This window comes from Lucilia cuprina, chromosome 3, assembly GCF_022045245.1.
Source record: "Lucilia cuprina isolate Lc7/37 chromosome 3, ASM2204524v1, whole genome shotgun sequence".
NCBI classification, from domain to species: Eukaryota; Metazoa; Arthropoda; class Insecta; order Diptera; family Calliphoridae; genus Lucilia; species Lucilia cuprina.
Genome location: NC_060951.1, coordinates 48,853,043 through 48,880,648, shown reverse-complemented (window position 1 = coordinate 48,880,648; position 27,606 = coordinate 48,853,043). Strand labels below are relative to the sequence as shown.

The 27,606-nt window shown below is 25.2% G+C and overlaps 1 protein-coding gene and 1 long non-coding RNA gene across 10 annotated transcripts in view; one reads left to right on the top strand and one right to left on the bottom strand.

The window, feature by feature from the left end:
* The window catches only part of LOC124418878, a 668,817-nt gene that overhangs the window by 75,580 nt on the left and 565,631 nt on the right, over positions 1-27,606 (bottom strand). The window contains exon 8 of the long non-coding RNA XR_006940276.1: positions 4,411-4,447. This is a non-coding gene — a long non-coding RNA (uncharacterized LOC124418878). The remainder of the gene's footprint in view (positions 1-4,410; positions 4,448-27,606) is intronic.
* The window catches only part of LOC111675736 (proton channel OtopLc), a 74,787-nt gene continuing 53,462 nt past the window's right edge, over positions 6,282-27,606 (top strand). For 4 of the 9 annotated variants that reach the window (XM_046946637.1, XM_046946636.1, XM_046946635.1 and 1 more), the window contains exon 1: positions 6,283-7,474. The gene's annotated coding sequence lies outside the window, so the exon portion shown is untranslated. Of the gene's footprint in view, positions 7,475-27,606 lie in introns of all 9 variants that reach the window. The other 5 variants (XM_046946632.1, XM_046946630.1, XM_046946634.1 and 2 more) reach the window with 3 other exon arrangements.

Here is a 27,606-nt window from a genome sequence, read left to right as displayed (position 1 = left end):
AAAGCTCTGATAAAGCTTTAAGTTTTCTTGTTTTTCTTTCTATGCGTCTATCTCTTTTTTATAAGGGGAAATTTTCTTATTTAATGTTGCCTTTTCATTTTTGGTAAGACGCATTTTATTGATTTTTTATTTTGTAAACGCACATTTTGCTGTATGCAGTTCACACCCATTTTTCCCTTTTTATTTTAGAATTTTTGTTTTCTTATATGCATATATGTATGTACAATATATAAGGTTTACACGAGCGATAAACCGCTTAATCCTTTTTAAGTACAATACAAATATAGAGTTACATTAAATAAGAAAATAGAAAAAACTAACTAAAAAGACATGTTAAGTTTTCAAATAATAACATTTAAGCTATTGACTTTCAATTTATAACATAAGAAGAATGTTTATGTATACTGACTGCTCTTCTCCTTTTCTGCACATAAACGAAAAGGTGAATGTCCTTTATAAACAAAATATACAGTTACATTTAACGCCTGCGCTGTTGAAAATACTCTAGAACTTTAAGCGTAAATTGATGTAAAAGTTTTTTATGAAAATGTAGTGTCTAATCGAAATGGGCGCGAAAAAAAAAGTATATTTCATATACTGCAAATGCGAAAAATGACAAGAAAATGTTTTAATATTCCAAACACACATTTGTGTCAATCTAAATGTATTTTCAGTCCATTTATCACCCGACACCTAATAATGTCACACATACATATATTGCACATTTAATCAGTAGAAATTATTGTGTAAATGTGTTTTTAAGAGTTTTTGAAAAATTGTCACAGCCTTCTTGTTTACATGTCGCTGTTTTTATGTAAAATGTCTAGTAGTTTTTAACATAATTTTTGTATTGTATCGGAAAACTAAGTCATGTTTACATTCTTTTGTCTTTAGTATAATTTTTAGTTTTTTATTTGTTATACATTTTTGTAATTATGCTTTTCTTTTACAAATAACTTATCATCATTACAATAATTTCAGTACTAAGTGTTAAAGTTAGTATTAAATTTATGTTGCAATATTAAAGTAAATTGCATAATGCTTCATGCAACAAAATGTGCATACATACTCATATTCATTAAATTGCTAATGTTGTCCCCAGGGATTCGAATGCATTTGAGTTTTTTTTGTAAAATTATTTATCTTCTCATGTTTTATAGTGCTAGAGGGTGTGTGAATGAATCTGTGCAAAATGCTGTTCGTTTTCTTACTTAAGGATGTGATTTGGAATTTAGGTTAGCAAGGTACGAGTATATTTTAATTAAATTTACCACATTTTAAATAAAAGTGGATTTAATTTAATTAGAAAATGTAAATTCTATAAAAGAAAATTTAACAAAAACTTACTATATAATTTTATGCTATATTTTTTATAAAAATAACTAAAAATGTTCTATAAGAAGAAAATAAATGGAAAATGTATGGAAAAAACAAAAATATATTAATATCAAACATTTTCTATTAAAAGAAAATCTAAAAATCTTCTTAAACAAATGTGTTGATTTTTTTCTTTTATAAAGAAATATCGAAAATTTTCTATGAATAGAAATTTTATCAAAATTTTCTTAAAAGGATATTTGAGTGAAAATGTTCTATAGAACGAAATTTAATGGAGCATTTTTTATAGGAAGAAATTCTCTTATAAATTTTTCTTTAAAAAAGAAATTATGTAGAAAAATAATTTTTATCAAAAATTTTCTATGAAAAGAATATCTATAAAATTTTCTATAAACAAAAAGCAATGACGTAGAAAACCTCTGACCAAGATATGCGAATAAGTTTTCCCTTCATAGCAGAATTATGCAATGAAAATTTTCTAGAAGTTTTTGGAATCGGTTCCCTTTAATTTAAGGTTATTGCCTTCAGATAGAGGCAAAGCTTTTCCAAAAAAAAGTTTGCTGATAAAAAAAAAACGCCCTCCGTTACGCCAAACAATCACGAACAATTTTCCTAGATGAGCAAACGATAAAGACATTACCATCCATTAAATAAGTTCGCATTTCTGGCTAGGGTGAAATTTATTGGGGATGCAGAATTATAAAATAAGGCGATCATTGTTAAGGAAATACCTATATGACCATGACCAAAGTTGAAAAGTTTGGTTTTATATTGTTCTTCAAAAGCAGTGTTCCGGCACTGCATTATAAAACTTTCAGAATTCACAACAATATGATAGAATGGTGCTGAAATGTTTTCCTGAAGATAAAATTACCACTTTATATACATCAAAAATCAATGAGTTAACATAAAATCAAGTAGTAAAAAGAGGTTTTTTACTACTTGATTTTACACCATGATCGCTTACATCTAAGTAGTTAAAGAAGTACTTGCTATTTCTCTTACAAAGAAGTTGTTTTGTTTTTTTTTAATAATAAAGAGAGCCAGGGAATTCGGTTTGTTAGTCAAATGTTGTACTCACTGTACCCCTGCTTAGTTCCCAGCAAAATTTTTACATACCCGGTTAGTAGGCAAGTAATATTGGAGAAAACTGTAAGTAGTTACTTTTTGGGTGAATAACTACTTATTTTTGTTCGACGATAACTAGTTACAAATCGGCTTACCCGATATTTCCGGATTTAAAGCTGGTTTTACAGTTATTTTTCATGTTTGCTATTATATTCTCTTACTCAATGCCCCATTAAAAAATAGTTTTATCATTCTATTCTATTCACACAAATGTAAATTTCAACATTTCTTGAAAAAAAATCGACTACGGTTAGAAACACTAACTAATTCCTTATTTGACATACTCTATAGACAATTGACTACAAATTCCATTCAAGAAAATTAATTTATTTTGTTGATAATGAGAAATCATTACCAAGTAATGTATGAAATAACTACATATCCTACAATACTCATTACTAAAATTTTAAAATATTTTACTGGTTAGTCAGTTAGTCAAATGTTGTACTCACTGTACCCCTGCTTAGTTATTTTATTGCGCGTTAAAAAAATGGTTTTCGTATACAAATTTTATTTTGTTTTACTTTTCGTAAAACACAATTCCTAACACACAATCGAATGAAATGTACAAACCAAATGACAAAGCCAAAAATAAAGTACTTCTATAGCAGATTAAATGAAAGTCATTACTAGAGTACTTCAAAGTAATGCAGACCGTTAGTAGTTATCATTGAAAAGTATGTTAAAAACAAGTCATTACCAGATTTTAGCTTGGTAGTTTGCAGTGCGAGACTTTCGTTATTTTATATTAATGAGAATACTGACAAATTACCGTATAAGTGATCGAATATGCTTTCGCAACGAAAACACAATTACGATAAATTTTTCTCTATCACATGTGAGATAATACGGCCCAAGTTATTAATAATAAAAATGTTGTCGATTTTTAAACAGTTTTATAACAAACACTAGTTCTAGTTTTCGCTATACGAGAAATCAATTTAAAACAATATGCTAAATTAATTTAATACGTAGTTAATGTTATGAGGGGAGGGGAAAGGTGTAATGAATCGCATTAATTCACCAAATTTAAAACCTAATCATATTATCACTATTTCAACGTCAATATGCTAAAGAAGTTCATTAAAAAAACAACCCCTAATATATAATATTTATACCCAAAATACACAAATTGTTTTAATTTTCAATCACAACGACAATATTATGCTCGTTCATCGTAGATAATGTGTGACCAATTATGACAAACCCAAAAATATTAAACAGAATTTATGGCCAACAACTAATAATAAAGACAACAACAACATTGCACCACAGCATGTCAGCATATTTTATGCTGCATATTTTGTGGCTTCCTTAAAATGAACTATACTCACTATCCCATATACGCAACTTAAAAACGAATTCGCCGAACAACCCCCAAAGTAGATGGTGTAAAACAAAAGTATACAAATAGTTTTCTAAAGCATAAGTATTCATACCAATATCTTTTGAACGAAATTTATTCACACCACACCACTTAAATAATATTTACGATAAAAGATACTAGACTATAACGTAAAATACGTATGTTTATTACGTTATTTTACGTTATTATGTAAATTTGCATAAATGAGTACGACATAAATAGTGAGTACAAGTTTTATGTATTTCTTGTTTACCGGCTTGTATTTTTACTAGAGAGCAACAAATTACACAAAAAATTATTGTATGTTTTGACGGACTAGTAGTTAGTGGGTTAGATGGTGGAATATTGTGAGAGAGAGAATCGAAATATTCAACACATTGTGTGTTTGATTGTTTGGTAAACATTACTACTCCCTGTTTATGCTTTTTTGTTTTTATATTTTTTTGATTTACGTATTGTTGTTATTATTACATGTGAACGTTAACGGAAGCAAAAAATACAATATGTTAAATGTAGAGTTTTAAATGAATTAAATCGAGATATAATTACATTACAAATTATTTTTGTTATAAACTTACCCAATTATCCGCATAACATCAAAATTCTCCAGAAATCCTGAAAAGAATAGAAATACATTTTAATACACAAATATATACTACTACATACATCGTTGCATTATTTTAATATCTGCTTTCAATTGGTGTTCTTTATTTTCTTGTAGAAAAAATTTATTAATGCACTAAACTTTTTAGATGAGATCCAGCCTAGAGTCTGTTCACTATATATCAAAGGAGAAAATAAGTTTCAATTATCAAAATAATTGTATCAAGCAAGTTTTGCACCTATTACCAAAATGATGACATCAATCAACAAATTTGTAAATAACGAATTAATCAGAAAAATTAATGTCAATAATTGAGACATTCATTTAAGATTTAATTCATTAATTAAAATTGAGTTTTTATTAATCAAATGAATTAAACTGTTTGGTAGAGAGTTTTTTTAAAAATCAATTAAGAAGGCGATTAAAACAATTAAATTATTAATCGATTATACACAACGTTAAAGGAATACTTGACTTTTAACAATACGTTCAGCATTTATAAAAAATATCACTTTATTGTCACAATTTAACATATAAAGTGTTTCATAAATAGTCAAGAAACTTGAATTTTATATGCCTAAAATTTTATTGATATTTAAGAATTATAAATATTGTTAGCACAAAAATTCAAAATAAATCTAAAATAGAAAAGAAGGCCAGAAAAACATTTTCAATCAATTAAAAAATTAATTGAATTAATTAAAAATTTAATGAAAATTTTACACTTAAGTTTTAAACAGTTACAAAAAACGAGATAATTAAGAAAAATAAAAATTTGTTTAAATAAAAATTAAAGAAAATTAAAACATGTTAATTGAAAATAAACTACCGATAATTTTTTCTGTGTAGATAAAAACATGTTAGTTGAAAATAAACTACCGTTTATATCCTTGGTCTAAGGCTTAACGGTAGTCTCAGCAAATAATGGAAACTTGAGCAAGAAGTTCTCTTCGATGTGTTAAATTATTGATCAAGACTCGTTGTCTTTTACCTTCAGGGAAAAGCTTCTGAGGCATCAATATGCTTGACTTCCGGACGTTTGAAGAAATATGGTACTTTGGATACCAGGCCACAGCGCGCAATGATCATCTTAACCAAGGGGTACTACTGTATTTCATGACTGTCATTAACATACAGATTCTTACACTTATTGCCAGCTAAATAGTCCAAGTACAAATACAAATACAAATCAACGATGCAACATATTAATGTTTGTAAGCTATTGAAATTATCAATCATAATCAAAAAATTACTCTAGACGTAATTTTGTAGTGGAAAAGAATCTGGAGAGCTAGAAGATTTCAACATAATTAAAGCAACCAGTGAGAAACTCTTTCTAAATACTGCATTCGAGCGTTTCACGAAAATAATTTGGCTGGGTAGAACTTCTCAACCATTTCTTTCTGAATAGATTTTAAAAAGTATTGGCAGAGCGTAGTCATGATGGAATAAAATACTTTTTAGACCGAATATTCAAACAGTTCTTAAGGTAATGCTTTAAACTGAAATTCTGTGAATCCACTCTCTTACAAACTGTTTTATTCTATCTGCATCTGTATCTGACATTACGTTATACAAATCCAATACGATAATGCGGTGTGTTGGTTAAGAGCAAAAATAAAGTGTAGTGGCCATCCAACCGAACGTAGTATAGTAAATATCAACAAAAAACAAAACACGGGAAAACAGAAGCAGAAACTGAACAGCCGTGTGCGCGGTAGCAGCAGCAAAATTGTTGTTATTGTTTTGTTTGTATGCGAATACGACGACGAAGAAGAACGTTTGTTGTTTTGTTAGCAGTGTGTGGCTTGTTGGTTGTCTGTTTGCTGAAGTTCCAATCAGTCTGAAACGAATTGTTGTGAACGATGGAAGATAAATACGTCTAGAAGTGACCGAAAACAAAAGTGAAGTGAAGAATATTAATTATATAGACGTTAGACAAAATTTTAAAAGATTCACAGATAGAATCAAATAAAGAAGACAACTAGATCAAGTGTGAATAATTTTAATAAAAAATTTAAATGGTTTCGCTATCATTTTAATTCTAAACATTAGCAGGAGAATGTTGTTTAAGGAATTAAGATTAAAAATTAATAATTAAAATACCTTAAAATAAACAAATTATTAAATAATATTTAAAAAAGCCTTAAGTGCCATTTTGCAAATAAAGTCTGGTTTCTTAAAGTCCTTAAAACAAAAAATTAAATTTATTAAAAAAAAACTACGTGTTTAAAATCAAAAAACCTTTGTGTCTATCAAATTGTCCTCATACCTTGATAATCAAAACAAAAAGTGCAAAAAGAAAATAAAAATAATCCTCTCTATCAGACATCCTTAAAATATATACACACAACAACATTTCAGCATAAAAAAAACGACCAAAAAAGCACTTGTGTTTTTGCCACTTTTGGGTATAAAAAGTCTTCATAAACAGCAATAAAAAAAGTAAACACCAAAATAAAACGAATATTTATTTTAGCAACAGTCGCAAAAGTTCTAAAACTGCCTGCACCGTTAAGTTGTTTAGTTTATTTTTCCTTTATGTGTTTGTTGTATTTCGAGAGTAAATTTTATACTCCAACACAAACACACCAACTCATATCTACTCTGCATGCCAACCAAATCAATTCTACCAAAAAAACTTAAAGGATAATAAATTGTGCATTTGTATTAGAAGTATATAAGTATTCGTAAACACATTCACAGCAACTGCAGCATTTTAGTTTTCCTACGATTTTTATAAGGTGTACAAAGTACAAGTAGAATCCCCGAAATATTCAACCAACCGTATGTTGAACAAAAAAATACTACTACGACTAAAAATAAAATAAATGTATCCATATCAAAACATAAAAGGAAATTCGTAAAAAAATAAAACAGAATTCCATTGTTTAAGGAATAAAAAGTGTCATATAAACCGGAGATTTTGATCAAAATTAAAAATAAATCCTCAACATCATCATTGTCAACATATTTTATGTATCAGGATATAAAGAGACTGTTTGTTATTTCCATATAACTGGTTAATGTCATTAGTGGTAAGTAGGATTTTTGTCATAATATTGAAACAGAGATGATTATTTTAAGGCAATGATATAGAAGTAACGAAAATGTTAATTTAAAAATTTTCTTAAATATTTTTGGTTAATTTTATAAAAATATGAATAAAAATATAATGTATAATTTAGATTTTAAAACAACAATAAAATGATTACAATAGGTTTTAAAAAAACCTAATACTCCTATCACCGAGCTCAGGAACGATCCGAGTCACGCTTGGACTAATATGGTAATAAGTCACAGCAGTCTTAATAGAATATTTTATTCTAGAAGAAACTCTTGTCAATAGTAGCACTTTGACAACAACATTAAATAGACTGAATGAAATGCAAAAACAATTGGCACCTCAGACCTCTTCTTCTAAGCAATATTCTAAGAGATTGGCGAAAGGCTCTGTGGAGAAATTTTCAAAAATATATAACAATACTATTAAATATTAATAAAATAATTTACAAATCGGACAGTATTTATTTGGCAACCAATAGTTTTTAGTATTCAGAAACGATTGTTCGCAGTTTCTAAAAATTATGCAAATAGTTTCCGATGGCCATTTCGATTTCATTTCTTCTTCTTTCAATTCTTAATGTCCTGGTCCTGGTTTTTATTTTCGAAAATTTAATTTTTCCATTTGCAAAAGTTTACTAAGTAACTCCATGATCCGTTGTGTATACACAACAATAAGTAAGTCAACTATAACAAGATCATAGTCGCAAATGGGACCGATCTTGTTGAAGTCGTAGGTTTGATTCTTAACAGCGCCTGCTGACAATCACTAGCCGAATTAGTCTATAGCAAATGGAAAAGATTTCCCAGTGACCAGCACTTTAAATTTTAAGATGATAAAACTGATTTTACAAAGTTGTTTTTGCGCTTACTCAAATATGGTAAAAAACCGGGGTTTTTATTACTTGAGGACCTCGAGTCCAGAGCATTTTAAGACTAAAATATCAATGTCAATAAGTAAAGTACCCAGTAAAATATTTTCAAATTTTGTTAATGAGTATTGTAGGTAATGTACTTATTTCATACATTACCTTGTAATGAGTAGTTATCATTAACATAAATTAGTTTTTTGAATAGAATTTGTAGTCAATTGTATATAGCGTATGTCTTATAAGGAATTAGTTAGTTTTTCTAACCGTAGCCGATTTTGGAAATTGTTTCAAGAAATGTTGATATTTACTTTTGTGTAGAAACTATTCCAGATAGAATGGTAAAACTATTTTTTAATGGGGCATTAAGTAAGAGAATAGTCTAGCAAACATAAAAAATAACTGTAAAACCAGTTTTAAATCCGGAAAAGTCGGGTAAACAAATTTGTAACCAGTTATTATTAGTCATCGTCGAAGAAAAAAATGTAGTTATTAAACCAAAAAGTAACTACTCCCACTTTTCTCCAATATAACTTACCTACTTACCGGGAAAGTAAAGATTTTGATTTTTGATTTTGGTAGTGATAAAGTGCTAAAAGTCAAAACAATCGGTACAGTATTTGACAAAAAAAGGGTTTGATTACTACATTCTATTATTTGGCACCAATTAATGCATTTTGTAATAGTCTGGCTAAACGAATAACCCCCTTATTCATAAACAGCAATTTATTTTATAAAAGGTTTATAAAACAAATTTTCCATAGAAAATTTTATTTATAAATCGTTTATAAAATAAAAAATTGTTTATGAATATGGGGGTAAAAATTTAAAATTTAAATGTAACACCTTTGAACTGGAAGCCATACTAAGGAACCACTTTTTTGACACTTTAATTGAAAAAAATGCTAGTTCCGAAACATCACTTTGAAATTAGATTAGAACTGGTTTAAAAAACGAATGCTGTCTTCATATGCTTCCATAGAACTCGAAAAATTTAAAAAGTTACAAAGTCAAACAAGACCGTGTTCAGACTAAGCGCATGTATCCAAAAACTGAAACTATTTTCTGGAAACGATATTCAGTAATATTCAGGTCGCAAATTATCAGTAATTTATAAGAAAATCTAATAAGAATCCTTCCCAGCAAAAACTTGGTAATGATTTGTAATTGTAGTGACTTCAACATATCGTCCTGATTTTTGTAAATACTTGATATCACCGTGTAAAAATTATGACTTTAAATGTTTTTGTGTAAATGAGTTCTAGCAATTTGGTCCCTTACATCTTAATGGAAGTTTTCGCTGGGTTTTTTATATCTTTGCGATTTATTTAAATCATATTCATGTTCAACAAAATTACTTCTCATTGATTAGTTCTATATTTAAATTAAAAATAAAATTTGCAAAAATTTACAAGCCTCCAAAAAAAAAAACTTGTCTAAATTAAAGCAAAATTTTAAGCATGAAATTTTATTTTAATAAAACATCAATCAATTCTTTTATAAAATTAACAGCAACTTTAATAACTTAATAATATGTTAAAAAAATAAAAGTTAAAAAATCATTAATTTTATTAAATCAAATTTGATTGATTATGTTTTATAAGCCTTAAACTTTACTAAAATTATGTTTGTTTGTAAAATAATTTCCAAAAAAAATTTAATTAATAATATTCAAATTATAAAGCAAATAAACAAGCACTTCCTTTATGTTCTATTTACAATAGATATTTCAATAACTTTCTCCACTTAAAAAATTTACAATAATTGATTTTAGCGTCTAGTGCACAAATTGTATATGACTGTAGTCAGTCTATTTTTATTAATATTTTCAATTACTTTACGAATGAATTTTAGTCCAGAGTTAAGAATACCAAATTCCCTTAAGACTACAAAGAATCAGCCATGCGGTTGGAGTTGGGGAAATGAATCTTAAAAGAGATGTCTGTATCAGATAGCGGTTGAAGTAAATAGTGGTTTTCTATTTAAATTCTATTTTATTTCTATTGTAAATATTGTCTATGACTTGCAATTATTATTGTTGTTGCTGATTTTTGTTATGTTATTGCTGTTTTGTTGTTAAGTTTTTTTTTGCATACTTTTTTGTGTATTATTTTAGTACCTCTTTCTTATTGTTTTGTTCTTTTTTTTTTTTTTTTGTTTCTATTATTCTATTCCCAACTGACATTTTTCTATTATTTCCGACAATAATAGTTGGTGCAGAGTTGAACTGAAAACAAATGAAAGCAGTGAAAACATATATTTAAATGTAGGTTCTACAACAGCGTGGGGTTACTGAGAGCAGCAGCAGCAGCATAGATAAAAAGTAACAAAAACAACAAATAAAGAAATTGTACTTGGTAAAACTTCCCTTAGTCATTTTTAATTTGCATATGAAATGTAATCCATAAAAGTTATATGAATGAAGAGAATGCTTAATGCTATGATGAGTTGTTCTTTACAGAGGAAATGTACTTAGGAGTAGGCTAAAAAGTGAAAAAATAACGCCTAAGGAAATAAGTGAGTTTAAAGTTGTCTACGACTTAGTGTTTTACTAGTTATTTTACTTTTGAAAGAGTTTGTACTAATTTAACTATTTTTTTCCTATTATTTCTTCAGTTTAAATATTTAGTTTTATAAATTGTATTTAATCCGATTTGTAGAATCTTTGCATTTATTATAATCTTTATTTTTAATTAAAAGTTTAGAGGCTAAAAGCCTTTTAATTTTTTTTTTTTAGTAGATTTTAGGTCCTTCTTTAATGTAGTTAAATATTTAAAGATTATATATTGTTTTATTGTTTTTATTTCTAAACACCATCATTTTTGGCATTTAATGTGCTAAAAAAATTTTTTTGTTCGGTTTTTTATTGTATTATTTTACGTTAGATGTTTTTAGTTTCGTCCTACTTTTATGTTCAGTTGCATAAGAATTTTAAAGTTGGCTATAATGCCAACTATGTTTTTGATGGCACGTGCTTTTGGAGTTTTATAACATTTTTACGTTAAAGGTTTTTTTCGGTGGAAAATTATTAACCCTATAAACGTAAAGATAATAAAGTAACAAATTTTTAACTAAAGCTACTCTGAATCCACATCTGACCTCTTTATTTGCTCGAAAAATTTATCTATCACATAGATATCGTGACCAAAAGTTGAAAGAAAAAGTTTGTTCTATTTGATCATATTTTAAATGCTTATTCATATACTATATTTTATCACTGCGCTGAATTCGAAACAGGTTTTCGAGATATAGTGTCCTAAAGTTTGAAAAAGTCGGTGTGGCCGTTAGGTGCCAAACTGTACATGAAATTGTTAGTAGTTGAAGTCAAGAGTTTTAACTATCTGTTCATTCCTACATATCTGCAGAGTAAATTAACAAAAAACAAAAATCTGGGGAGATAGTACTTGAAGTTGAAAAGCTTACCAGGTTTTGAACCTGAGATCGGTTCATATTAGATAATTATTAAAGTCTATACCAACTGCAAGTAAATGAGGTAAAGTTAACTTATTTTCTTCTTGATGTTGTATCGTTTGCGGATTATTCGTATAGGATCGGTTTTTAACATCATAAATAGTTAAATGGTAGCATATTCAGCACATCAAAATTTCGTAATCGTGTTGTTGAATTTGCTAACGAGTTGTTTTTCTTTAATTAAGTTGCAAACTTTTGGACATATTTATATCGGACTATAAGTATTACCACCAAGTAATTTATTGGAACCGAAACTTCTTTTCAATCTCTTCTCTATTTAAATTCTATTAGTTTCAAGAATACAGGATTTTGCTTTATCACATTCCACTTTGCCTGATGCGCCAGTAGACCTCCTGAAGATCTTAACCCAGTCACAGCAGCTACATTTTGATCGGACCATAATTCAGCGTCTTTGCTGCCGAATCGGTACTGAGTTGCCGGATATATCCGAAGTTCAGTTACTAATAAAATTCTTTGATCGGACCTTAATTCAGCGTCTTTGCTGCCGAATCGGTACTGAGTTGCCGGATATAGCCGGAGTTCAGTTACTAACAAAATTCTATCACTTAACAACTTAGCCAACCTATTTGAATGGAAACCTGTAACATGAATTTTATCTGTTAGGTCTTGAAGAGCAATTCAACTATAGGTAAAACATTTTTTACATCTTGGTAACCTGGGAGAGGTCAATTACTTGAGAATTTCAACTTATTACCCAAGACATAATTATTATTAAACCAGGTCAACACCATTGCTGTATTGTTAAACATTTTACTTTTTTCCATTTCCAGTTTAAGGTTTAATACTTAATAAAGTTTATCTTATATTGAGTACATGATGTTAGATACAGTCAATGAACTCTTAAACTGACTTAAATAAAATCGTGGCCAAATAGGTGTTTTTCCCCAAAACCATTTATGTTTATAACATTGTATTAAAACATAAAAAGAATTTCAAACAGAAAAAATTTAAAACTGTAACAAATATTTCAATGAGTGCAAAAAAAAAAAACAACATAAAAAAGAGAAAACTACAAAAAATAATGACGACTAATTATAGTATTGTGGGTTGCAATTCAAGTAGACCATGTTTAGCACTTGGTCTCGTACTACTCGTACATGATGTAAATGTTGTTTCAACATTTAAGGTAAATTGTAGTTTTTTCCTACACTTTTTGCAGCAGCAACTGGAAAACAAATAAATTTTAAGCATTTTTTTTCAAAATAATTGAAATGACAATTACTTGATGTAATTAGAAGAATAGAAAAAAATTAAATAATTTTTAGTTAAAAAACAGAAAAAAATAAGTCAGTGTCATTTTGTGGCAAATGTGTAAATGTTTTCAGGGTAAAAAAAAAAACTAAAATTTCTAGTTCAAAAAAGAATAAAACTTGGAAAAATTGTGTCAATAAAACCTTAGAAATGCTTTTTTAACCTAGAGCTCTGGCTATTGATTTAGAAATGAAAAAAAGTGTATATTATCAAATGAAAAAAGAAACGTGAAATGAATAGAATTTACAAAGTATATGCACAAAAGGTGTTAAGCTAAACTATTTATATAAGCCCAGCAAAAACTTTTATCAACAAATAAAAGGATGAAATGCTAAGATTTATTTTACTTTTAATTTTAAGTAATTATTATACGATTACTTACCAAACTTGCTTAAAAATAGGGAGTTAAGTAAGTACTCACTATGACTGCATGCTAATATGAGGCGTCTACTATTAGTTTTGTTAAAAAAGTAAATACTTTAATTTATAGTTATTTGTAAGTCATTATTAGATTACTTGTAAGTAATACACACTGTAAGTAGTAGTCACTGAAAAGTTTCTAGCAAAACTTTCATTAGCAGTTAAGGGACTGCTTAAATTTACTTATACAATAGAATTTTACGTCAGTATTTCAACATGGAGATATCTTTAGGAGAAAGTGCCTATCATAATTGCTTATCAGTGACTAGAAAAAATAGTCAATATAAATCTTATGAAAAAACGTATAAAGCTTCTATATCCTCACGCAAAAGAATCCTGATAACGCAGAAGATTCCTGATGAGTTTAAAAATATTTGTATATATAACACATTATTATTAAGACATTATTAATGTATTTCTTATGTAATAAGAACGATATGCAGTTGTCATTGTAAGTGGCTTTTTAACTCATTACTTTTTAAATGTAAATTTTTGCTGGGTACTTAACTAATGCTGCCTGTTGATCAAGTTTGACCACAAGTATTAGTGAAATACATAAAATACAAACATTTCTTATAAATAAACTATCTAAATATACACACAATATAGCGCCTACTTTTTACACTTATTTTCCTAATTAAAATATGACAATATGACACATTTCAATGCAAACGCTAGAGTGAGTGAGCTAGAATGAGCCTATTGTAAATCAATGATGACGACATCAAACCCATATCAAATGCTATCACATAGATTTGTATGGTTCGGTTCAATTGAGCATTTTTACTTTTATTGTATCTAAGTTTGAATTTTTGCGGTTTTCATATGTTTTCATTTATCTTACACACTCTCGTCGTCGTCGACATTGTCGATTTTGTTTTTGTATTCTATTTCTGTTTTATAAGTATTGTGCGAATTTTCATTTAAATTTCCGTTAAATATATATTTTTTTTATATAACAATAGTTAATTTTCTTTCTATTTTTCTCTTCATTCAATATATTACTACTATACTATATTGTCATAATATGTGTCTAGTGTATTTTTTTGTCTATTTTTATTCTCATTATAAATTTATAGACATCACGTTGTGGTAACACGTTTCAATATGCCCATATATTGAGGAAAATGGCAAAAAAAAGACAGAAGCAACATAAAAAATAAAATGACATGGAACACGCAGTTTTACGATTTTCTAACGCTTTTCAAACGTTTGTTTTATTTACTGAACGGAAGGAAATGACAAACCTTAAACCGTTATATATAAAATATTTTTAGTTTTAATATTTTTCTTCTAAAAATAAATATATTTTTGTTTAGATTCTAATCAGCAGATAGGGGTGAGAGATAATGTAAGGAGATAAAATTAGAATTTAAATCGTTATAATATTTTAACATGAAGAAAATCGTGTTCACTAGAAATGTGTTTCAGACTTAAAAATAGAAAATTTAAATTTTTGAGAACAAGGTATAATATTGGAAAAAATAAAAAAATCGAAACTTTTCTATCCGAATTTGCAATTAATACAGTTTAAAGTAAATAAATAACTTCTATAACAATTGTTATTTTCAACACATATCCATTAAATCCAAAGCATACATAAGAACCTTTATATTTAAATTTACTAACGTTAATTTATGTTTTGTTAAGGAACTGCCACAGGTGTTTATTTCCCCACTTCCAGCTTTTTGACATGTTTAATGTTATAAACGTATTTATTTACATGCTATTTTCAATACAACCCTACTCAACCCTTTTGTCAACAGACCAACCAAACTCTCTTACTGACCAGGATTTTACCTGTTTTTACCATAAAAAGACAAAAGAGACAAAATTTTACATTAAAAGACAAATTATCAAAAATTCGTATAATTTCTTAAAATTTTTCTATAAAAACGCAGAATTTATTTACAATCTTTCATAAAAAGATAAATTTATCAAAAATTTTTATTAAAAAAATTAACAGAGAATTTCTATAAAATGGAAAATTTTCTGTTTATTCTGTATATATGTATAAAAAAATATGCATTTAATATTTTTTAAAAAAGTAAATTTGTTGAATATTTTCTATAAAAAGAAAAATTTTTGAATGTTTTCAACAAAAGAGAATAAATTAATTTTTTTTATAAAAAGAAAATTAATTGTAAATTTTCCATAAAAAGAAAATTTATTATAAATTTTCTATAAAAAGAAAATTAATTGAAATTTTTCTAGAAGAAATAAAATTATTATAATTTTTCTATAAAATGAAAAATTATTGCAAAACTTCTATAAAGAGAAAATTTATTAAAAATTTTCTATAAAAAGAAATATTTTTCAAAATTTTTTACAAAATGAAAAATTATTAAAATTTTTCTAAAAAAAAATATTAGAAATTTTTTATAAAGAAGAATTATGGAAAATTTTATATAACTTTTCTATAAAACGAAAAATTATTGCAAAACTTCTATAAAGAGGAAATTTTTTGGAAATTTTATTTAAAAAGAAAAAAAATTATTAAAATATATCTTTAAAAAGAAAATTTATTAAAATTTTTTTTTCAAAATTTTCTACAAAATGAAAAATTATTAAAATTTTTCTAAAAAAAAAACTATTGAAAATTTTTTATTAAGAACAATTATTGAAAATTAAATATAAAAAGATAATTTATTAAAAATTTTCGAAAAAAAAATATTTCAATAAAATGAAAAAAATATTCGAAATTTTCTATGAAAAATAATTTTTTTAAATTTTCCATTTAAATCATTCCAGATCGTGGGGGTTGTTTTAGAACTATCCATTAAGTATCTTTATAGAACAAAATTTTAGTAAAATATTGTAAAATTTGAGGGGTATTTAGATCTTTAAGCATAGAGTCCACATGACCAATAAACGGACCGGGCTGCACTAGGTTTGAATAACTTCTTGATTTTTACAAATTTTATAGAAAATATTCAATAAATTCTACATTAAAAAAACGTTCATTAAATTTAATTTATTTATCTTAGGAACAGGGATTAAACTAAATGGCGTGTTCGGCAATACTTTTCCTCTTCATATCAAGAAACATATTATGGGCGTTTTCCTGCCAAAAGGTAGAAGTTCCCTGCTATAATTTATCCAGATATAAGCAGCTTATAAGACTTTGATTCTTTTTTGGTAATTTAGCATTTGGTGCTCTTTGGCTAAGATTGATACACGATTTCAGGATTTATTTTAAATTGCAAGCAATATTTTGCTGCAAAATGATTATCTTTTATAGCATTTAAGCAGTATTTCGGTTTTGCAAAATTCTTTTTCTCTTATTTTAGAATATTAAAACATTTTGTTAAGGGACATCTCTATGCTTTATAATTTTCATACTTCTTTAATAATACATAAGCGTCGATTCATTAATGGTTGGAATAACTACAAAACGACACTCCAGCCCTTAATTTTAATACAATTTTGAAAATTTAAATAATTATATTCATTAATATTTAATTAAATACTAAACCAACTATTTATTAAATAACAACCACCCACATTAAAGTTAAAATAGACAACCCCTTAAAAACATAAAGTAAAATATAAAGTGTTGCATTTAAACTCTAAACTCAACTCATCCCTTGAACTTGAGGTAAATAATAAATTGACTTGGCAAAAAAATAATAATAATAATAATAACAAAAACCCCTTTAGTTTGAAACATCAAAGTGTATGTTTGTTTGTAGTTTGAAAAGTTGAACTCAATTTTATGCCGCTGTTGCGTGCAACCAGATAGTTAAATTTTTTATTAAAAAAAAAACTGGAAAGAAAAACTAACTCGTAAATACAAAATGCATTTCCGTGTTACAGTTTAAAGCTTTAAAAGGACATTGCACTATTGTAATAAATCTAAAAACTAAGGTAAAGGTGTGGAGAAAGAGGTGGGTGGTGTGGGTGTAAAACCCAAAGTTGCCATTTGTCGTTAACATCTGTACAACATATAAGTATTTGTAAACATACTTGATATTTACTATTCCTTATAGCTTAGGTGTAGGCGATTTTCAATAGAAAAGTGGTTACATTTCTACAATGACTTCTATTTAAGTTTTATTTATTTATTTGGTAATTATGTCTAATTAAGTAATTGACAGTTGCAAAGGGAGTGCTTAGTTTTCTTTAAGGGTTGTTATTTAGTTTGTGTTTATTTCTTTTACTGTTTGCACCTCTTTCGTTGCATTAGTGCACCCTTGGGTGCATAGACCTTTGAAGAGAACTTCAAAGAGTAAGAAAACTTTGAAATTATATAAAAAACTTATAATTGTTTTGTTATTTAAGTATTAAAATAGTTTTTTTAGTTAAAAAAATAACAAATTTTGTCACAAGTAACTAGTAACGTGGCTAGTTCTTTTTTTAGTGTATTTAACTTTGAAATTAAGTTCATATACTAAAATATTCCTTTGGTATTTTAAGCATTTTTGAAATGAAAAGTCAAAGTGTTTTTTACCATTCTAGTTATAGATTTTATGCTAAATAAAAAAACAGAATTTTTTCATATTATTTTATTTAATTTCATTTTCTTGCGCATAAGTTTTGCCAACGAACTAAATTATTGCCTTCACTGCTAATTAAATTATATATTTTTGTATGAGTACACTTGCATTTGGAACACAATTGTTATAAGAATATTGTGAATTTTAGTATGGGGATGTTAATCCAAATACACCGAATGCATTGAAATCTGTTAGTGACCTAATTGTTTTACAATGCTAATTGTTAATGAGTTCTTCTGAATAGAAAAAAGAATAATTAAAAAAGAGCATAATGCAATACTGACACTGACGAATTATGTCGATATAATGAATACAAATGAATTAGAATAAAATGCTAAGGGAAAGTGACACTTTTTTATAAAAAGGACAAATTCTCTATAAAATAAATAATAAATTAAAAATTTTCTACCAAAATAATACATATGGAATGTTTTATTTTAAATGAAATTTATCAAAAATTTTGTATAACAGAAAATTTAAGGACAATTTTCTATCAAAACATGAAATGATGAATGAATGAAAATTTTAAAAGAAAAAAATTTTCTATGAAAATATAATTTATAAAAAGAGAACTTATTCAAAATTTAATCGCATATATTCTATAAAAAGAAAATTTATAGAAAATTTTCTGTAAAAAGAGAATTTATCAAAAAAAAAAAAAAAAAAAAAAAAAAAATCAAAGAATTATAAAAAAAATTGTTAATTTCTCAAAATTTCTTTTAAACAAAATCAAAAGAAAACTTTTTCAAACTTTCTGTATAAAATATACTTTTACAAAAAAGAAATCGACATATTTTTCTATGAATAGAAAATTTATAGAAAATCTTCTATAAAATAAAACTTGTAGTCGATTTTGTATACAATTTATTTCCAGTTAAAAATTAATCTCAAACAATTTCTTAAAAAGAAGAATATTATAGAAAATCTTCTATAAAATAAAACTTATAGTCGACTTTGTATAAATTGACATTTATCACAAATATTCTATAAAATAAAACTTATGGTCGAGTATAAAATTTAAAGAAAATTAAATGTATTGAAAACTTTCTATCAAAAAAATTTATAGAAATTTTCCTATAAAACAAAAACTATGACCTGGAGCTTGTTTGATAATTTGATTTAAAAAATAAATTAAAAAAAAAAAAATTAAATGTATCACAAATTAATCTATAAAAAATAATTAAAAAAAAATCATCACAAATTGAGTATTTAAAGAAATTATTAAAAATATAAGTTTTCTTTTAGAAGAGAATTTTTATTAAATTTTCTATATAAATAGAAATTTATATAAAATAGATTTATATTTTCTATAAAATAGAATTTTCTACAAAAAGTAAATTTATGGCAAATTTTCTATAAAAATAAAATTTATGACAAATTTTCTGTAATAATAATATTTGTCTTAAATTTTCTATAATATGAAAATTTATCAAAACAAATTATAAAAAGAGAATATGTTAAAAATTATAAATAAAAAGAGAATATTTTAAAAAATTAAAACTTTTCAAATTTTTTTTTAAAAAAGTTATTTATAATAAAAAATTTCGCAATTTCCTTTATGAAAAAATTTTCAAACTTTGTTTATAAAATAAACTTTCTCAAAAAGAAATATTTTTATAAAACTTTTTTTTATTGAAAAAATTTTCTAAAAATATAATTTTCCACATTTGGTTAAAATTTTCCATAAAAATAAACTTTTAAAAATTTTTTTATAAAAATGTATGTTATTCTATAAAAAAAATGATCAAAAAGTTTTTCGAAAAAATAAGCCTGTCTAAATATTTTTGGTAAATAGAGATTTTTACTAAATTAATTATGTTTTTTTTAAATTCATGCAAGAAATATTTTTATGTGTCTTGTCAACCATTTGTTAAAACCACACACTTGGCCACAATTTCCAAAATATTTAGTTTTCTTTAAAAACCATAAAACACAAAATATTGTTGCTTTGCTTTAAATTAATAATGACCACTTTGAAAATAAAACATTTTATGTTGTTTTTACTATAATTGTTTTTTTTTAACTTGTTACTTACTGTTCTTGGTCTTTATATCATACTTTTGACATTATAAATCATGTTTACTTGCCACACCAAATAAAATAAAACCACATTAAAAGCGAAACATAAAAGTAAAAAAAATACATAAATTTTATTTATTTAAATTCTTGGCAAAAATGACTTGATTTATCAATTATTTAAAAATGGAAAGAACAATAGCAGAAACCACAACATAAACAATTATGGCAAAAAGTAAAACCCAACCCTTAAACTTTGATCCACTTCATAACATGCTGCCTTTTTCTGATGTCTCTGTAATGATAGTCGTTTGTTTGTAGTAGTAACTGTTGTAAAAAGGACACATAAGGATAAGCAGGTTGAGGAGTATAAAGGATTGTTTAGAGGAGGAAAACCAGAAAACAATAAAGAAACATGTAGAAAAAGTTTAAAAACAAGGTACAAGTGTTTATTGTCATGGTTAAGGCAAACGTTTTTGTGATGGAGTAACAGTGGTAGGCAAAAGAAATGGTACATGATATCAACATTTTGTTATGAATACAATAAAATTAATATATCTATATGAGATTATTGACTTAGTCTAGGACTGGATTATGATTTGTACGAATGCAAAATAAATTTTTGCATACGTTAATTTTTTCACTCACTGTACTTTGTGTACACGATTATTATAATGATTTGTACTACTATTTTGTAAAGTGCTTAAACAACTGTTGAGGCAAAGAAATACTAAAAATTGCAATACAAAAAACAAGCCCAGTGTAAGGTAAACTGAAAAGAAAAAGCTTAAGGAACGTATACTTTATGGTATAAGCAAAATGCAGTTGAACTTGACTAAAATTTAGCTTTAAATAAAGGGGTTTCCAATAAAACAGAAAGATTTTTAAAGTCTCTAGAGTTCTCTGTAAAATAAGAGATTTAACTATATTATATTTTTTTGAAACGATTTGATTAAATGAAGAATTTAAAAAAAAATATATAAAAGAAATAATGTCTAATTTTCTTAACGTTTTGATTGAATCTTTTCTAAAAGGAATCTAAAACTTAGGAGTTTTATCGAAAATTTTCTATAAAAATAAAACATTTGTAAAAAAAATATAATTTTAACGAAAATTTAATTTAAAATTAGAATTTTTCAATAGAGAGAGTTTCAACAAATATTTAGTATAAAAAACGGGTTTTTAAAAATTTTTTAATAAAAAAAATGTTTACGTTAAAAGACATTTAACGAAAATTTCCTATAAAATAAGAAAATTAACGAAAATTGTCCATCAAAAATGTTTTAATGAAAATTTTCTAGAAAAGAGAAAAAATTTGTTATAAAAAAATTCATTATAAAAACAAAATTGGTGAAAAATAAAATTTTCTTCTAAAGGTGAAATTTTATTCAAAGTTTTTTCATAAAAAGAGAATTTGGAATAAAAATTTTCTTTAAAAAGAGAGTTTTAACAAAAATAGTCTATAAAAAAAGATTTTTGATGTATTTTCTATCAAAAATGTTCTATTAAAAGACATTTTTTATATTTTTTAAAGAAATTTTCTATAAAGAGTTTTTTTCCTTTATATCGAAATTTTTTTACTTTGGTAATTATGGGAAATCCCTTAAATACTTAAGTTTATTTAAACATTGTTGTCATTAACATCGTGTAGGAAAAAGGAAAAAAATTGCATGTAATTTTGTTGTTACAATTTAGTTGAAAAATAAAAAACTTAAAACCGTTTAAAGAAAAATATAAGTAAGTAAATAGAAAATAGAAAACTAGAAGACTAGATAGAAAAATTTGTTCCACACCCAACAAATTATTAAAAATTGAAAACAAATTATTAATGGCGGACAAACAAAATTGAAATAAAAATTACACTCAAGAAGTGTTTACATAATTTTGAAAAATAAAAAATATAATTGGAATGTTTTTAATTGGTCGGTAAATAGAACAATAAAATGTAGCAATATTAAATAAATTTTTTCAAAAGAAAAAAATAAATATATAATTTGAATGTCATATTTAGAATAGTATACTAAAGAAACATTTTAGAACATTTTCCTTAATATTACAATTTGAGGTTGCAAAAGACTGGTCAATATTATAAAGATGGAGTTTTTCACTTTAGCAAATAAAGCCTTAAAATGTGCAAATAATATTTTTATTTATATTATATAATAAATACAAATATTATGTACATTATATTTGTATTTATAAAATCTTCTACATAAAATTTAAAAAAATAATTTTACCATAAAAAATATGTTTGTATTGTTTGAAAAATAAACAGACACATGTCAAATTTTGACATGAAAACATATTTCACATAAACATTTAAGAAAATCTGAGATTTATGCATCACTACATCAATAGTCTAAAATAAATTTTTTAAGTAAAAAACTTATTTTAAATTTAAAGTAATTCTAAACATAAATTTTAACTAACAAATTTATAAAAATTAAGATATTTTATAAAAGGATATTGTTAATAATTTTTTTCATTGAGAGGATAATTAATTCATAAGTAGGATATTTTTGAGTAATTCGAAATAATGAATCATAGAATAACAAAAAAAAATAATAATAAAGTGATAAATGAAATATAATTAGTACAAGTGATATTACAAAATTTCACGCCTCAAGAAAAGAAGTACTTTAATTTTTTCAAAATAAAAACAAAGCAAATAGTAAATATTTTGTTGTTTTTTTTATCAAAATCGTGTTAATTGACTAAACTTTAAGAGGCAAGTAAAAAAAAACATTAAATAATAAAACATCTCCTCTCACACACAACATCATCAATTTACACTTGTGCTTTAATAGTTGAAAAAGAAATCATCGAAAATTATTTACTCATTACAAGCGAATCATTCAGTATGAAATCATAGCTGGGTTCGTCCGATTAAAATGCCATTTGTTGAAATTCATTTTTGGGCAGTTTGCCAAAAACAAAAAGCTGTAAAAAGTAACACAAGATAAAACTGTGGAAAATTGTTAGGCTGGAATTTTGTTTTGACAATAATATAAAATTTGCTGGTGTTTGTTTTCGTAGATTTGTTGTTTGTTTTAAAGAAAAAAATCTTAAAAAAAAATTTGTGGAAAAATATTACAGCAAGTGTTTGAATTTTAGCTTTTTGTTTAATGCTTACCAAATGTGTGTCAATATTTTGTTCCAATTTAATTTTTTTTTTTGCTTTTTTCCGCTAGTATAAACAAAGTAATTTGTAGATGAAATTACGCATAATTTTAAGGCAGATTTTTAATTGAAAACAATTACACTGTGCTTTAGAAAAATTTTTTACAAAATTGTACAAAAAAAGAGAATTTATTTAAAAGTTTCTATAAAAAAGATAAATTTTTTCAGGTCTAAAATTTGTTATTTTAAAAGGACATTTTATCGAAAATTTTTATTTAAAGAGAATTTATCGAAAATTATCCATAAAAATATTGATGGAAAATTGTGTATTAAGTAAGAATTTTTGTATAAAAATATCATTTTATTGAAAATTGTTAATAGAACATTTTATTGAAAATTATTTGTTCATAGAGCATTTTATTAAAAAAAATAGATTATAGAACTTTTTTTAAATAGCATTTTATAAAAATTTATTGAAAATTTCTAAAAAAAAAATTATTTAAAATTTTCAACAAAAAGAGATTTTATCCAATTTTTTTATAAAAAATATTTATCAAAAATATACAGATATTTTATCGAAAATGTTAATAGAGCATTTTATTGAAAATGTTCTATGAGATGAGCATTTTGTTGAAAATTTTCAATTAAAAGAGCAATTTATCGAAACATTCGCCATAAAAATAAAAATTTATAGATTTTTTTAATAGCATTTTATCAAAAATTTCTAAAAAAAACTATTTAAAATTTTCAACAAAAAGAGATTTTATCGAAAATTTTTATAAAATTAAATTTATCAAAAATTTTCTAAAAAAGAGCATTTATAAAAAAAATTTCTATGAAGTTAGCATTTTATTGAAAATTATGTATTACACTCCTAATAATTTAATTTATTGAAATTTTTTAAAAACAGCATTTTATAGAATTTTTTATTTATAGAACATTTTATTGAAAAATTTTCCATTTCATTAAAAAGAGATTTTATCGAAAATTTTTATAAAATTAAGTTAGCATTTTATTGAAAATTATGTATTAAGAGTATTTTATTGACATTTTTTTAAAAACAGCATTTTATAGAATTTTTTTTATTTTTAGAACATTTTATTGAAAAATTTTCCATTTCATTTTAATTTATCGTACATTGTATTTTAAGATAGAAATTTAACTAAAATTGTCAATTGAGATTTTATTAAAAATTTTTATTTAAAATTGTCTTTTAAAAAGCATTTTAACGAAATTATTTTTATAATAGAGAATTTTATAAAAAAAAAACTTTATATTAAAAGAACATTTAATAGATTTTTTTAAATTTTCTATAGAAAGTAAATTTATTTAAAATAATCTATTTAAAAAATCTTTTAATAAAAGTTTTTCTATTTTTACAAATCTTTTATTAAAAGAGCATTTTATTGACATCTTTTTATTAAAAATTTTCTATAAATATTTTTCTTGAAAATTTTTTTTTCAAAATTTTGTAAATAAAAATAAAATTTATCGAAAAAAATTTAAAAAATTTTTTCTTAAAGAAGAAAATTATCAAAATTATTCAAATAAAATAAAATTGTTTTTCATAAAAAGTACGTTGATTGATTTTTTTCTTATAAAAATTGTTCTAATAGACCCATAACATTATTTTAATAAAAATCATTTACATATTATTAAAGATGTGTTATAGATTTTTTTATAAATATTTTCCATAAATTTATATTTATACCCTACACCACTATAGTGGGGAGGGTATTATACGTTTGTGCTGATGTTTGTAACATACAAAAATATTGGTCCAATACCCACCTTAAAGTATACCGATCGATTCAGAATCATTTTTTGAGTCGATTAAGACATGTCCGTCCGTCCGGCTGGCTGGCTGGCTGGCTGGCTGTCCATGTAAACCTTGTGCGCAAGGTACAGGCCGCAATTTTCAAGATAATTTGATGAAATTTGGACCAAGCATGTTTTTTGGCACAAGGACGAAGCTTATTGAAAATGGTTGAAATCGGTCCATTATTTCACCTAGCCCCCATACAACCGTACCTCCCGATTTGAACTTTTTATGCTATAATTACGTCAAATATTCTGTTATCTCTCTAAAAATTGGCACAAATAAGTTTTATATAAGTATAAATGATACTGCAGATTTTCGTAAGGATCGGCCTATATTTGACCCTAGCCCCCATACAAACCCCCCTTCAAAAATGACTTAAACGTCTAAAAATGACTTGTTACCATTTGTATCGCAATGAAACTCAACAAAACTAACTGTTATTTAGAAATATATCCTTTTCCCAAATTTACCGAGGATCGGCCCATATTTGACCTATATAAAGCCTCATTTAGAAATTTTAGTTTTTTATCAATAAATGGCTTAAATATTTTGGAATTATGGTAATATTCAACATAAAAGTTTCTTTACAAAAAATAAAAACTTTATAAAAGTAAAAATTGTAAAAATATACTCATGGTGTAGGGTATCATATGGTCGGCCATGCCCGACTATACTTTCCTACTTGTTACTTTATAATATTGGTCAGGGTTGTAGAAATGACTGGAGGCAAAGCAATATCTACACATTATTAAACATAAAATTAATAATAATCGATTAATAAAAAATACGTTTTAATAGATTTTTTTCAATAATTTACACGAATATTGAAGTTAAAAGCTTTTTCTGTATAAACATACATACATACTTCTGTAGTAAGTTTATTGTAATTCTGAAACAAAAATTCAAGGATGTTCTACTTGTGCAAAATGTAAAGCACACACACAAATTCACACATCTATCTAATATTATATGAACTTGTTCCTAATAATAATTTTTTTTGTATGCTTTACTTTATCTGGCCTATCAAAGGGAAGCGAGCAGGCGTCTAATAAATTCATAGACATTTACAATAAAAAAGCAAGGTGTCGAGAATATTAACAAATTCCTGTTACACATAACCACTTATACCCACCTATGTTATCCTTGAAACACTTTTTCACAATATATTCTGGAATACTGGTATGAAAAGAAAAAAAACTAAAAGAGAACAGTTTTCTTATGCCTTTGACATAAAGCAAACAACAATTAAGGACCTTGTGTTGTAAAAAATAAAAAAAAATATAGAAAACAATTAATACTGTTATCTTTGTTGAAAATATTTACATAAAAAGAAATTTTGCCTTGTTAAGTTTTATGTTTTTTTTATAAACATGATTTAATAAAAATCTCACACATTTGCCAATAATAAACATTATTAAAAGACAATACATTTTGCCTAACACCTGTTTTAAGCACAGCATCCTTTCGATGTTTTTTATAGGAACATATGTAATTAACTACATATATATATATATATATATATATATATATATATATATATATATATATATATATATATATATATATATATATATATATATATATATATATATATATATAATATATATATATATATATATATATATATATATATATATATATATATATATATATATATATTCTGAAAAACAAAACTTCTTACTTAGCTCCTTCTTTGTTTTTGATCGTAGTAAGTACTTACCTAACTTCCTAGTTGTAAGTGAATGTGTATTTTAACATCGTGATTTTATTGAAGGCAAGTTCATACCACAATTGCTTACAAGTAATTAGAAAAATCAGTCAATGTAAGCAGAAGCTGTTTAATGAATTTATATACCACATTATTAATAAGATGTTATTAAAGTACTTCAATGTAATTACAACTATATCTAGTACGTTACGTTATTTTTCAACGTAAGTTTTTGCTGGGAAAGCTTAAAATTTTGGTTTCCCAGTTTGTGTCCTTCTATGATATCTTAATGGGTTATTAACACTATAAAGTATGTGCCTAAGTATACGCTATACATGACATTTTTAGCATATTTCAATGTTATATTAATGACACAATGGCGGAAATTTTCAAAAGTATATAATCAGATAGAAACTTATACGCCATTGTCAGTTTATGAGTTTATTCTGTAAACTTGTACAATGAATTTACATGTGTACATTTTAGCGATAACAAGAGACTGGGATATTATTGATTGAACAGCATGTCCTGACAAACAATGTTTTAAATTTTTCAAAAAGTTTGTTTTTTAATACTGCTGCAGCTATTAGTCACTTCAATAAAAATGTACATATGACACAGTTTTATATTTGGGAGGCAATTGTTTATACAATTTTTTAGCTTTAAAACAAGTATAAATGTATAGTCGGGTGTAGCCGACCATATGATACCCTACACCAGCCAGTATGTATGTTAAAAAAGGGGATTATTTAAAAAAATAAAGCATTTGGTTTGTTTTTTTAACTTTATTTCGGAATATTTTTACTTTTTTTTTGGCAAAAAAAGAGATTTTTTAAGAGGGCCCAAAGGGGAGTAGGGCAAAATATGGCCCTATCCTTAAAAATGTTGGTATGTAGAATTTAAAAGTGTTATT